Below are 5,874 nucleotides of genomic sequence, written 5' to 3' on the forward strand. Positions count from 1 at the left end.
AAGGGGCCTAAAGGACATATTTCGAGATATTTCTTCTTCTTGTTGTTCTTCTTCTGCACAGCTAAACTGGAAGTGGCATTTCCAGCTCGCAATAGTGCAGAGTTATCTCAAAGAAAGGGGCCACGGTGTTTCTGTATCTCTATTATGTTGGTGCGGCTTCGGAACTTTTAAATATCTTGATATATCTCGAGAACTACGCGTCTGATCAAAAAATATCATAGAACATAAAAAGTAGGAAACATAATTCTCTACAAAAAAGGACTCTTAACATTTTGCCATAGCTCGCTTCGTTTCCGAGATATTTGCAGATACATCTCAAGGGAAGGGGCCTGACGGACATATTTCGAGATACTTCTTCTTCTTGTTGTTCTTCTTCTGCACAGCTAAGCTGGAAGTGGCATTTGCAGCTCGCAATAGTGCAGAGTTATCTCAAAGAAAGGGGCCACAGTGTTTCTGTATCTCTATTATGTTGGTGCGGCTTCGGAACTTTTAAATATCTTGATATATCTCGAGAACTACGCATCTGATCAAAAAATATCATAGAACATAAAAAGTAGGAAACTTAATTCTCTACAGAAAAGGTCTCTTAACATTTTGCCATAGCTCGCTTCGTTTCCGAGATATTTGCAGATTTATCTCAAGGGAAGGGGCCTGACGGACATATTTCGAGATATTTCTTCTTGTTGTTCTTCTTCTGCACAGCTAAGCTGGAAGTGGCATTTGCAGCTCGCAATAGTGCAGAGTTATCTCAAAGAAAGGGGCCACGGTGTTTCTGTATCTCTATTATGTTGGAGCGGCTTCGGAACTTTTAAATATCTTGATATATCTCGAGAACTACGCGTCTGATCAAAAAATATCATACAACATAAATAGTAGGAAACTTAATTCTCTACAAAAGAGGTCTCTCAACATTTTGCCATAGCTCGCTTTGTTTCCGAGATATTTGCACATTTATCTCAAGGGATGGGGCCTAACGGACATATTTCGAGATATTTCTTCTTCTTGTTGTTCTTCTTCTGCACAGCTAAGCTGGGAGTGGCATTTGCGGCTCGCACTAGTGCAGAGTTATCTCAAAGAAAGGGGCCACGGTGTTTCTGTATCTCTATTATGTTGGTGCAGCTTCGGAACTTTTAAATATCTTGATATATCTCGAGAACTACGCATCTGATCAAAAAATATCATAGAACATAAATTGTAGGAAACATAATTCTCTACAAAAAAGGTCTCTTAACATTGTGCCATAGCTCGCTTCGTTTCCGAGATATTTGCAGATTTATCTCAAGGGAAGGGGCCTAAAGGACATATTTCGAGATATTTCTTCTTCTTGTTGTTCTTCTTCTGCACAGCTAAACTGGAAGTGGCATTTCCAGCTCGCAATAGTGCAGAGTTATCTCAAAGAAAGGGGCCACGGTGTTTCTGTATCTCTATTATGTTGGTGCGGCTTCGGAACTTTTAAATATCTTGATATATCTCGAGAACTACGCATCTGATCAGAAAATATCATGGAACATAAAAAGTAGAAAACCTAATTCTCTACAAAAAAGGTCTGTTAACATTTTGCCATAGCTCGCTTCGTTTCCGAGATATTTGCAGATTTATCTCAAGGGAAGGGGCCTGACGGACATATTTCGAGATATTTCTTCTTCTTGTTGTTCTTCTTCTGCACAGCTAAGCTGGAAGTGGCATTTGCAGCTCGCAATAGTGCAGAGTTATCTCAAAGAAAGGGGCCACGGTGTTTCTGTATCTCTATTATCTTGGTGCGGCTTCGGAACTTTTAAATATCTCGATATATCTCGAGAACTACGCATCTGATCAAAAAATATCATAGAAGATAAATAGTAGGAAACTTAATTCTCTACAAAAAAGGTCTCTTAACATTTTGCCATAGCTCGCTTCGTTTCCGAGATATTTGCAGATTTATCTCAAGGGAAGGGGCCTGACGGACATATTTCGAGATATTTCTTCTTCTTGTTGTTCTTCTTCTGCACAGCTAAGCTGGAAGTGGCATTTGCAGCTCGCAATAGTGCAGAGTTATCTCAAAGAAAGGGGCCACGGTGTTTCTGTATCTCTATTATGTTGGTGCGGCTTCGGAACTTTTAAATATCTTGATATATCTCGAGAACTACGCATCTGATCAGAAAATATCATGGAACATAAAAAGTAGAAAACCTAATTCTCTACAAAAAAGGTCTGTTAACATTTTGCCATAGCTCGCTTCGTTTCCGAGATATTTGCAGATTTATCTCAAGGGAAGGGGCCTGACGGACATATTTCGAGATATTTCTTCTTCTTGGTGTTCTTCTTCTGCACAGCTAAGCTGGAAGTGGCATTTGCAGCTCGCAATAGTGCAGAGTTATCTCAAAGAAAGGGGCCACGGTGTTTCTGTATCTCTATTATCTTGGTGCGGCTTCGGAACTTTTAAATATCTCGATATATCTCGAGAACTACGCATCTGATCAAAAAATATCATAGAAGATAAATAGTAGGAAACTTAATTCTCTACAAAAAAGGTCTCTTAACATTTTGCCATAGCTCGCTTCGTTTCCGAGATATTTGCAGATTTATCTCAAGGGAAGGGGCCTGACGGACATATTTCGAGATATTTCTTCTTCTTGTTGTTCTTCTTCTGCACAGCTAAGCTGGAAGTGGTATTTGCAGCTCGCAATAGTGCAGAGTCATCTCAAAGAAAGGGGCCACGGTGTTTCTGTATCTCTATTATGTTGGTGCGGCTTCGGAACTTTTAAATATCTTGATATATCTCGAGAACTACGCATCTGATCAAAAAATATCATAGAACATAAAAAGCAGGAAACTTAATTCTCTACAAAAAAGGTCTCTTAACATTTTGCCATAGCTCGCTTCGTTTCCGAGATATTTGCAGATTTATCTCAAGGGAAGGTACCTGACGGACATATTTCGAGATATTTCTTCTTCTTGTTGTTCTTCTTCTGCACAGCTAAGCTGGAAGTGGCATTTGCAGCTCGCAATAGTGCAGAGTTATCTCAAAGAAAGGGGCCACGGTGTTTCTGTATCTCTATTATGTTGGTGCGGCTTCGGAACTTTTAAATATCTTGATATATCTCGAGAACTACGCATCTGATCAAAAAATATCATACAACATTAAAAGTAGGAAACTTAATTCTCTACAAAAAAGGTCTCTTAACATCTTGCCATAGCTCTCTTCGTTTCCGAGATATTTGCAGATTTATCTCAAGGGAAGGGGCCTGACGGACATATTTCGAGATATTTCTTCTTCTTGTTGTTCTTCTTCTGCACAGCTAAGCTGGAAGTGGCATTTGCAGCTCGCAATAGTGCAGAGTTATCTCAAAGAAAGGGGCCACGGTGTTTCTGTATCTCTATTATGTTGGTGCGGCTTCGGAACTTTTAAATATCTTGATATATCTCGAGAACGACGCATCTGATCAAAAAATATCATAGAACATAAATTGTAGGAAACATAATTCTCTACAAAAAAGGTCTCTTAACATTGTGCCATAGCTCGCTTCGTTTCCGAGATATTTGCAGATTTATCTCAAGGGAAGGGGCCTAAAGGACATATTTCGAGATATTTCTTCTTCTTGTTGTTCTTCTTCTGCACAGCTAAACTGGAAGTGGCATTTCCAGCTCGCAATAGTGCAGAGTTATCTCAAAGAAAGGGGCCACGGTGTTTCTGTATCTCTATTATGTTGGTGCGGCTTCGGAACTTTTAAATATCTTGATATATCTCGAGAACTACGCGTCTGATCAAAAAATATCATAGAACATAAAAAGTAGGAAACATAATTCTCTACAAAAAAGGACTCTTAACATTTTGCCATAGCTCGCTTCGTTTCCGAGATATTTGCAGATACATCTCAAGGGAAGGGGCCTGACGGACATATTTCGAGATACTTCTTCTTCTTGTTGTTCTTCTTCTGCACAGCTAAGCTGGAAGTGGCATTTGCAGCTCGCAATAGTGCAGAGTTATCTCAAAGAAAGGGGCCACAGTGTTTCTGTATCTCTATTATGTTGGTGCGGCTTCGGAACTTTTAAATATCTTGATATATCTCGAGAACTACGCATCTGATCAAAAAATATCATAGAACATAAAAAGTAGGAAACTTAATTCTCTACAGAAAAGGTCTCTTAACATTTTGCCATAGCTCGCTTCGTTTCCGAGATATTTGCAGATTTATCTCAAGGGAAGGGGCCTGACGGACATATTTCGAGATATTTCTTCTTGTTGTTCTTCTTCTGCACAGCTAAGCTGGAAGTGGCATTTGCAGCTCGCAATAGTGCAGAGTTATCTCAAAGAAAGGGGCCACGGTGTTTCTGTATCTCTATTATGTTGGAGCGGCTTCGGAACTTTTAAATATCTTGATATATCTCGAGAACTACGCGTCTGATCAAAAAATATCATACAACATAAATAGTAGGAAACTTAATTCTCTACAAAAGAGGTCTCTCAACATTTTGCCATAGCTCGCTTTGTTTCCGAGATATTTGCACATTTATCTCAAGGGATGGGGCCTAACGGACATATTTCGAGATATTTCTTCTTCTTGTTGTTCTTCTTCTGCACAGCTAAGCTGGGAGTGGCATTTGCGGCTCGCACTAGTGCAGAGTTATCTCAAAGAAAGGGGCCACGGTGTTTCTGTATCTCTATTATGTTGGTGCAGCTTCGGAACTTTTAAATATCTTGATATATCTCGAGAACTACGCATCTGATCAGAAAATATCATGGAACATAAAAAGTAGAAAACCTAATTCTCTACAAAAAAGGTCTCTTAACATTTTGCCATAGCTCGCTTCGTTTCCGAGATATTTGCAGATTTATCTCAGGGGAAGGGGCCTGACGGACATATTTCGAGATATTTCTTCTTCTTGTTGTTCTTCTTCTGCACAGCTAAGCTGGAAGTGGCATTTGCAGCTCGCAATAGTGCAGAGTTATCTCAAAGAAAGGGGCCACGGTGTTTCTGTATCTCTATTATCTTGGTGCGGCTTCGGAACTTTTAAATATCTCGATATATCTCGAGAACTACGCATCTGATCAAAAAATATCATAGAAGATAAATAGTAGGAAACTTAATTCTCTACAAAAAAGGTCTCTTAACATTTTGCCATAGCTCGCTTCGTTTCCGAGATATTTGCAGATTTATCTCAAGGGAAGGGGCCTGACGGACATATTTCGAGATATTTCTTCTTCTTGTTGTTCTTCTTCTGCACAGCTAAGCTGGAAGTGGCATTTGCAGCTCGCAATAGTGCAGAGTTATCTCAAAGAAAGGGGCCACGGTGTTTCTGTATCTCTATTATGTTGGTGCGGCTTCGGAACTTTTAAATATCTTGATATATCTCGAAAACTACGCATCTGATCAAAAAATATCATACAACATAAAAAGTAGGAAACTTAATTCTCTAAAAAAAAGGTCTCTTAACATTTTGCCATATCTCGCTTCGTTTCCGAGATATTTGCAGATTTATCTCAAGGGAAGGGGCCTGACGGACATATTTCGAGATATTTCTTCTTCTTGTTGTTCTTCTTCTGCACAGCTAAGCTGGAAGTGGCATTTGCAGCTCGCAATAGTGCAGAGTTATCTCAAAGAAAGGGGCCACGGTGTTTCTGTATCTCTATTCTGTTGGTGCGGCTTCGGAACTTTTAAATATCTTGATATATCTCGAGAACGACGCATCTGATCAAAAAATATCATAGAACATAAATTGTAGGAAACATAATTCTCTACAAAAAAGGTCTCTTAACATTGTGCCATAGCTCGCTTCGTTTCCGAGATATTTGCAGATTTATCTCAAGGGAAGGGGCCTAAAGGACATATTTCGAGATATTTCTTCTTCTTGTTGTTCTTCTTCTGCACAGCTAAACTGGAAGTGGCATTTCCA

The sequence above is a fragment of the Osmia lignaria genome, unplaced genomic scaffold (assembly GCF_051020975.1).
Source record: "Osmia lignaria lignaria isolate PbOS001 unplaced genomic scaffold, iyOsmLign1 scaffold0002, whole genome shotgun sequence".
In the NCBI taxonomy this organism is placed as follows: domain Eukaryota; kingdom Metazoa; phylum Arthropoda; class Insecta; order Hymenoptera; family Megachilidae; genus Osmia; species Osmia lignaria.